Raw genomic sequence first — 9,470 nt, forward strand, 5'->3', positions numbered from 1 at the left:
ACCCTGTATAGTGCTATGGATCCTGAATACAGTTTTCCTCCAACAAAACCCCTTTAACAGTGACTCAATGGCAACATCAAAGGTTTCAAAAACCCCTCAAGTTACTGCACTTTACAGATATACATAACAAACCATGACAAATGGATTGTGCCTTGACTTGCTTGTTTGGTTCTAGACGGCTCAAAGGTGTTGCTGCATTTTCATTCCATTTGTTCTTTTTGTTTTTCTTCTGTATGAAATATTGTTGCGTGTATCAACAGTAGTCCAACACTTTGTCCACATTATGTGTTGTAACTTGACGCTAACTTACCGTACTTTGCTCTGGCTATCTCAGCACACCAGGCAGGCACAAAAAAAGAGAAAAAAACAACAACAAAACCCATGAGCTAGCTATAGCCCCCCTCTTTAGCACTGTTAGCCTCTTCATAACACAGACCCAGGCTTAAGCTGAAGCACTATGATTAAGATAAGCCCAAGCGAAGCTGGACAATTACCTGACAACTAACCTTTTCTGGAGCCACTTAAGGATGTAAGGACCCCTGAGAACTGTTGTTTTTCTGAGAGGAACACAGCCCTTGACAGCAATGAGCCTGAGAAGAGGCTAGCAATGAGCTAGTATCATAGCTGAGATGACTTAATTCCACCCACAGCATCAGTGTTGAAGAACTTTGTTTCTAGACAGGGCCGAAAGGGCATTAGGATTGATTTGGTTCGAGGTAAAAAAAAAAAAAAAATGTGTCAAGTGTTTGCACTGCAGTGCCTTCAGTGGAAGGACAGTAAATAATTATTGCGAGACAAGACTGAGAACTTAAACCAGAATGAGTGTGTCTTTGAATGGGATGAATATATTCATATCAATATTATATTAATTCAGCCCTGGTGTAATGGAAATAAAAACTAGACAAAATTGTATTGTCCATGCAAGGTGTCAAACTTATCATTCAGGAGAAGATAGGAGAAGAACCACAATTTATATGGACTACACAGCTTTAAATATTACTAGTCAAGGTTTTATTAAAAATATACATAAAAATATTGGGTGTTTTAAAAAACAAAAGAAATCTCACCAGGAAAAATCTCATCAGAAATTATCTTTGTCCAACATCAGATTTAACCTTCTTCTTTTTAGATCTTTAGATTGTTCTAAAATGAATGTAAAATTTATTGTCTGCATTTTCAACTATTCTGTATATACAAAGAAAAAAGGAGTAGGGACAAGAACCCTTAACTTGAAAAAAATTAAATATATTTAGTTTGTTCCTAGATGCATGGCACAGTTTGTTTTCATTAAAAAACTGTTGTGTCTATACCAAAAAGAAGAAAGAAGAAAAAGAAGAAGAAAAGAAAAAAGAAAAATAAGAATTTTAAAAGATGAATTACGCCAATCATGCTAAAGTGGACCCATAAACTGAACTGACCATTCAAGATGTAATTCCCTACTGTTCATTCAAAGTACTGCACTCAGATTTCTAAACTGAAAATCTGAATCCAACACTTGACTAAGAATGCCCATCAGCTCTTTAAGTACACTTTATTCTGTGTGTGTGTGTGTGTGTTTGCATGTTATGTGTTCCAGGCCCTTTAGAGACCACATAGAGGGTCCTGGCCAGAGCTCCACACACTCTCTCATCCTCTGCCCAGGCCTGAAACATCACAACGGCAGGCCTCGAGCTAGCAAACACAGTCAGGGGTGAGTGTTTATAGGCTACATTTGTTAGGGTTCTCACTGTGGGGCTTAAATATGATATCCATATGTTCAACTAATGCACAGAAACTTTTGCTTGGTAGGATGGTGTTGTAAAGATCGAGGAGGGCACTCACTCCTGTGATTGGCCGAGGCAAAGCATATAACCTGCACAGCCAGACAGTCGGTCATTACCAATCCATTCTGAGCTGTGAGTGGGGGATGTAAGTATTCAAGACTTATGGCTTTGTTCAAGTGGAGCACGAGCTTTCTCCTGGGGTTAATGCCCGCTGTGAATGTGGCTGTCAGAATCGAGCTTCTCCCTGGTTTACGCTCGTGAGGCAAAGTCAGGGGTTATTTGCTGCTATTTTTACAAGAAATGGGTTGATTTGTCTTAGGCCATTACCGTCTATTATGGCCGGGAGTCTCCGGGAAGGAGGTGGGAAGCAGCAAACGCTGGCATTCTGCCTAAAGAGAAATCAATGAAACAAATTAATCCTTCGCAGGCCGCACTGACACAGTAATCCATCATTCAGGGGTGCTTTTACACACCGAATCAGGGAGCCAGGACTGAGGGAGAGAGCCCCAAGGGATCGCTCGCTCGCACACATAGGCACGCACATACACACAAGGCAAGACATGAACAGTCTGGTGGCACCCGCCACACAGCTGCAATCCCACAGCCCAGCGTCTAAAGCGAAAGAGATGAAAGACGTAGCATAGCACAGGACGTGTTCCAAGGTCATGCCATAGTCGACTGTCTGTGGTGTTTACTGTTTCTTGATTATCTGCGAAACCACCTAAAAACCAGTAAAGAAGTCGCTGACAGACATGGTACATAAAGAATAGCTAAAAAGTCGAGAAAGAATATGATGGAGGGAGAGTGTTTTTGGGCTTTGGGATTTCTCTTCCACCCACATCATCATGTGCTGTCGCATTGTTCAGAAAGCTACACATTCACTCACATTGTTCAAGTGATTAGGCGCTGTGATTTCCTTGGCCTCTCCTCCAGTTCACCGAAGCAGGGCAAGTGTCATTACCAACATAAATAAGGGAAATGATGGGGGGGGGGGGGGTTGCACATTTATAACCACATATAAAAAAAATTACACTATAAATAACTTTACCTTCTGGTCCCCAATCTGTAAAACAATCAAAAAAAAAAAAGTGATGTGCTAATGTGGCATAGTGGAGTAACTGACCAATAGGAGACAACTTCATTGCACATGATAGGATCATGTGATCAGCTCTGGGAAACAACTCTGTCCTTTGAGAGCTGGACACAATAATATTCCAGATAAAGCATATGATTTCAGACAAAGGAAACACGGGAAATGAGAAACAAAAGAAAAATTTTAATATGCACATATTCCAAAATAGTTTATTTAGAGGCATTCAGATATGTCAAATGTCAACACTGGTCAGAACATTAACATTTTACATTCTATACATCAAAAATACATAGAGGAATTGTACATTATACATTACATTATTGTATGGCATTTTCGGATTTATCAATTGCTGTGCACCTGCGAACTTAAGGCAGAAACAGCCCTACAAGGTAATGAGGGAACTCCACTTACCTTTAAGCTTTTTCTGATAGACGACTGGAAATATGGGAGTATTTCAGGACAAGAGGAAGAGTGTCAAAAGCATTAAATATATAGCCAGTGAATGTATTTTGTGACTGTGGTATGAGGAAGGCAGAAGGCACATATTTTATTTCCATCTTGGTTATATGAAGCAGTATCTTTTATTAAATAGGAAAATGTACCTTATGAAAAAAGAAATACATGGATTAAAATGTCTCTCGTCGCCCCAGGAAAATTCACCACTGCTCTTGAAACTCAAAATAAACAAAAGTAAAAATCATATTGTTTCACCAAAACTCTAATGTTTGTGATCAGCACAGAATGCTCCGTTGCAAACCTCCATAATCATTTCAAAACAGAAAACATATGGTTTAAAATCAAATAAATCCAGCAAATCAAGAACATATGTTGACTGGTGAGTAGTTTGTTTCATCAGTCAATTGATAATAGCTCAATAAACACATTGGCAGTGAGGGTTCACCGCTTATGTTGTAACTGACAACCCTGTCCATGTAAAAGCAGATGAAATCTGACACTTTCATGGCTGTTTACATCACTGTGTTATTAGACATAGAAGGGTATTATACAGTACAAGATCATCCCTTTTATTGCATATATGTGTCATAATAAACAAATGGATCTCACATATATGTAAAAAGAGTCTGGAAGTTTATGAGCATTACAATACAATGATTAGATCTATTTATATGGGTTGCTTTGTTAATTGTCCCACATTTTCCTGTGATTAGATATAGTGCAAAAAAAATTGTCATCATGTAACAAAACAAATGTGTTCCATGTTGTAATAAAGGAACTGGTTTTATTTAGGCAAAAAACATTTTGTAATTTGACAAATTAATTTGAATTAACCTAAATACAAAATAACATATGGTCAGGTTTGGAAAAATAGCTAGAAATAGGTTGTATACTTTACAAACTATGACTATCATAAAATGTTCTGCTGTTGAAAAAAAAATTGTTTTGCTTATATAGCCTATAATTAATCATGCACTCTAGTTTCCTTTTCATACAATGTATAGTTATGAGAAATGCAACACAGAAGATGTGTAAGTTTGAATTATCTCTCATTCTCCCTGTCTCTGTTTTGAAGTCCTTCCTTTCCCTCTTGTCTTTTGCTTGTATGATGTGCCTAATTTTGTGCTCAGAGGTCAGGGAGTTTACTGCTGACTGGAATTTAAGATCTGCAGGATGTTCAGTTCACTGAAGGAAAACATACACAGCTTTCCATGCAGGAAGTCCCTCACTAACTGCTGTCCTAAGCATGGGGTGGAGAGGCTCATTTGGAGTGCCACAGCTGTCTGTAATCGGTCCGCTTTCACTTTTGAAAACATGCTGTTTCACAGATTTTCAATAAAAGCTCTGCCTATATTTATCAAAAGCTGATGTTTTAAGAAGTGTAGAGGAATTTGTGTTTAGGAATGAATATTTTCCCTTGCAGACAGATAGAACTGATGGAGGGGCACTCAATGTACAGTACAAGAGGGTGACGTGTAAACAGAGATGCAGGTACTGTTTTTTTTTATTTTTTTTATTCTATGGGTGTAGGTGTGTGTGTATCAATAAGCATAATCGAACCATGTGTTTTTTCCACCAAACGCCTGCAGATATCTCATTGCTGCCCGTCTTTGAGTATCTGAAAAAGAAAGCGAAAAAGATTAGGTTTACTGAGAGTGCAATTGTCTCATTTAACTAAAAGTTCACAGAGCATTTTATTCAAAGAAAAGCACAGAGAGGCAGTCAGATTCTGAAGTTGTGTGTCTGTTGCCTTCATGTAGTGATTGCAAGGAAAGTAGATGCACAGACAAGGACCGAATTCATCAGCGCCACTACAACTATCTATTACTTAGCTCACCAACAAAGACCTTCTGATAGAGACTGAAAAGGAGTGACAAAAGAAAATACAGGAATATATTATTTGGTGACCAAACTGGCTTATCTTTCCTATTTCACTGCCTTTGACATGGAAGTGGACATGATAGTAGCTGTGTTTGTTCAAAACATCATATTTAGTCTCTAGTTTCTCTGTCAAAAACAAAATAATCGAAATGATGAGGAAACTTTTTGCTTAGTGACAGGAAAGACGCCATGCAGCCAGATCATGAGTGGTGCTCTTGTTCAGATTCCTGATTCAGGTTTTGTTGTCTAAATCCATAGCAGAAGGTCTGCGACAATGTTGAACATATGATATGACTAAGGGCTACCGGGAGTGAGACTAAACAGATACCAGTTTGATATGCATTGTTTACATATACAGATACACTACACCACACCCTACACAATTAGTTCTGTTGTTCATTCTTAGTTATGAATCCTGAATCAAACATAATACATCTTCAGCAAACCTGATGACTAAAGGGAGAAAATGTAAGTGACTTCTGATGCTTCATTATATTATGCAGAGGATTAGATAAGGAAGTTGATATTGATATGCACTGTTGTGACAGTTCACTGATGTACTTGATTAAGAAATCTGGCAAATGTTTTTTTTTTTTTTTTTAGATGATACACCAGATATTTGTGTCAGTCCAGTCAGTCGTGATACGTTTGTTTTGTAAAGAAACACTTTCTTTGTTCATCTATGTTTTCAGAAAAGGTCACATTTAGGTACTAGTACACGTTAGGTACTAATGTGTATCTATGTATCTAATATACACCTTTTATGGTTAAATAAGTTACAAAAGTGTACCTTTTGCCTCATTTAAGCATCGTTTCTCTTAAATAAAGACACCACATCATCCGCTCTGAAAGTCTCCTGACTATACGGAGCCGTTCTGGACACTACAGTGAGTCATCAATTTAGCTGCCTGTTGGAGCTCTAGCCTCAAACAACCTGCTCTATTTGCCTTAAAGCACTAATTTGACTAACTACTCAGCAAAGTGAAAATTACTCACAACCCAATTTCAATTACCTTATGACTCATCGTTGCTCCATAGAGCTGCTGCTTTCACTTTTTTTTTTTTTTACACATATTCACTTTATGAGGAGAAGCAGAGTGGAAGCTATTTTCTTTACTTGGAAAATATTCTGTAAAATGTTGATGCATGAAGCTGCATGTTTGAAGGTAGAGAGGACGGAGATTACATTTTTGTTATTTAAAGTTTATTTTAGAGAGAGTGTTTATTTATCTGTAGTTTGGGATATGTATGTTTCTGAACATGTATGTTTTTATAGTACCTTGGTATGTATAAAAACAATATCCTCATTTTATAAGGTTGCATGTGAGTTTTATGTTCCTTAGGATCTCTTCTCACACCTTTTGTCACTTCTATCACTTTACCTGTGACACCTTAACAAAACATAAATGATATTTAGGCTTCTTGACTGTGTGTGTGTGTGTGTGTGTGGTTTATATATTATAATGATAGTAGGCTAATATTAATTATATCTGTCCATTTGTGGTAAAACTGTTTAGTTTTAATGAAATGTATCTTGAAATGTATGTTGTAAAAGTCAGACATTATGTCTCTTTATCTGTACTCCTCTTGCACGTGTACATAATCACCCTTTTTAAAGCAATTAATCTCGTGTGTCTTCCAGCGTGGATGTGCCTAAGACAGACGAAATTCCAATTAAATTCCTGCTGCGGGTCGGTTTAAACAGACCGTTATGAATATGCGAGGTGACTCTTTACCACACACAACAAAAGCTCTTTCCCTCAAATACAGTCGCTTATCTTTGCTCTTCTTTCCTAAGAATCCATCCGCCCCTGTTAAACTGTGTGCATTAGGAATATACGGCTTTGCTCTGCTTCGGACAATCGTTGTAAAACCATAACAAAACACGATGGCAAAGGTTTAAGCAGATAAATGTAAGGTGGACATTTAGTTTCAAGGAAATCTCTGTGGGATTATAAATGATATGAGGACGCGAGATAGCCTACCTCGGATACTTTTTGATATGGAGATGTGTTGAATTCCTACAGAATTAACTTAACCCCTTGTTTCTGAAAACAAGTAGTAGCGAATACCTTGTAATAGGCTAAAGTTGAACTAATATGCTTTCCCTGGATTAATATATGCTATTTATGAAATATAGTTTGTTTTTTCGTGATTTATTGTGTCTTAAACAATATAAAACTGTCCACATATATGGGTTGCAAATCACACTGTTATCGTAACTAAAGCCTACGTTATTTTAAAAACCGGTCCATCCGCGTTGGCCCGTCGCATTATTAGGATTTCGTGCATCGATTACAGGAGCTGTCCGGCGTCAGGTATCGTTGATATGTAAAAGAATGGGTTTTTTCGAACACGAAATAGTGAAAATACTGCTTAATGTGGAAACTACCCTTATCTTGTCGAAGTGTTAAAAAATTGTTAATTATTTCTGAATTATAAATATATATATATATTTCAGGAGCCTATGTCTTCTGACATCAATAGTCCGTAATAACAAGCTTATAAGGGTAGCTTTTCTCTCTTGTCATTAGTTATTAAGTCTATGTTTATCAAAGTAGCCCTGAGTAAAGTTAGTGTCCGTATGTAGCTAAATCCGGGCCTATCACGTGACATGCGCAGTGCGGGTTACTAGGCTATTGCTTTCTGAGCGATTTTTACATCTACCGTTTTGTTCTCGGATGTAGTGTAGACTATACAATGACTTTTTAAATTATGAAAACACACATTGCTTATTTGAAGTCCCCTCTTGATTCCAACTGAAAACGAGGAGAAAGTCTAACGACAATATGCTCAGTAGCTCTCATTAATAGCTATAGCCAACGAACACTGTTACTATCTACATAGATGATGCTTTTGATGGAAAAGTGCCTAAGAGGCTAAGTGCTTAAGTAGGCTATACTTACGTGCACCTTACGTTCTACTTCTGCTTTCGTTCTGTTTCTTCTGCTTATGCTTCGGGAAACTCAGCCCTTGTGGACATGCCTTTGTTTTCCCATATTTGTGCTAAACAAATGTAATAACACGAAGACACCTACAGTTTTACTGTCATTACAAATATTTATTTTTAATAAGTTTTTTTTAAGACGTTATCGTGTAGGTGCTGTTAGATTTCTGCATATGCAGGGCCCATGACTTGTCAGAGAAGGGGTCCTGCTCCTCTAGCTGACAACATAGGCTACCTTGTGTGTGCTTTAGTGTCATTGTTGTGGTTTCCATGCCTTTTAAGAAATCTCAGACACGTAAGGTAGCCTAATTATTGTTAGTCTGGGCTTGTTTTAACTACTAACGGATTTATGATCTTGGTCTCTGTGACCATCCAAGGCAATTAGCACATAAGCTCTAAATAGATGATGGTTTGTGAGCAATAAAGCCATTACCTCCAGCATGAACTGACAGTTAGCCTACTCTAACTAAACTCCTACAACAAGCTAACTAGAAAGAAAATACCTCACTGAATACAATTACAGTCACTGCTATTTTATAATTAATTCGCAATTTGACAATGCATTTCGTTTTGTGGGCCACTCAACAATCTGTAAAAACAGATATTTTTCCTACCTGTTTTTGACTGCCACCTTAATCAGGCATTCAGCAGAGTCCCACACTGACAGTTAGATGGTTCGCCCGTTTCTGTGCATTACAAAATAAAGACAGGTTAAATAAAGTCTTTGATAGTCGATTTTTTATTTTTCTTAAAAAAAAAAAAAAAAAAAAAAAAAACTACAACAACAAAAAACCTTCAACAGAGCTTATGTTGGTCATACGATGCAAAATGTTAAGTGACTGGACATGTTGTTTCTTACCTACTACGCATAATTAAGTAAAATCTTCAAACTCTTAACAACTGAAATGTGCCCAAAGCGGGAGCGATTGGCCTTTATTATTATAATAAACACAATTTGGGGGGGGGGGGGCGTTGGAGTGATTTTGTGCAAACATTAATGAGTAGCTAGACTACGTCTTTTAAAAAGCCCAAGCAGTTATATTAAGTGGCGTAGTTTGAGATATTTTCCACATCTCTCCCCACTACCCTTTGCTTTGAGAGCGATTAGATGATGTCCATTGAAAGTTGCTGATCCATAGAGAAAATGGCAGTGGATAAAAGGCGATTTCAAGTGACCTTCTCGTCCCTTTCACACCAATCTGAGCCCCCAAATAGTTAGGGATCAAATTGAACAAAAGCCCCCTCCTCTTCTCTTTCAACTCACTACTACTCAGGGTGACAAAACCCACCATCGCATTCGAGAGGCGCGCAGTGTGTTTAAAACTGTGAG

At 37.7% G+C, this 9,470-nt stretch overlaps 1 long non-coding RNA gene across 1 annotated transcript; it reads right to left on the bottom strand.

Annotated features, from left to right (window-relative positions):
• Positions 1-3,019: 3,019 nt before the first annotated feature.
• On the bottom strand, positions 3,020-8,828 carry LOC113049289 (uncharacterized). Its single transcript, XR_003276592.1, has 3 exons — positions 8,755-8,828; positions 8,100-8,199; positions 3,020-4,930 (listed from the first exon to the last, which is right to left on the bottom strand). It is a non-coding gene; the product is annotated as an uncharacterized LOC113049289 (long non-coding RNA).
• Positions 8,829-9,470: the final 642 nt, after the last annotated feature.

This window comes from Carassius auratus, chromosome 30 (assembly GCF_003368295.1).
Source record: "Carassius auratus strain Wakin chromosome 30, ASM336829v1, whole genome shotgun sequence".
NCBI classification, from domain to species: Eukaryota; Metazoa; Chordata; class Actinopteri; order Cypriniformes; family Cyprinidae; genus Carassius; species Carassius auratus.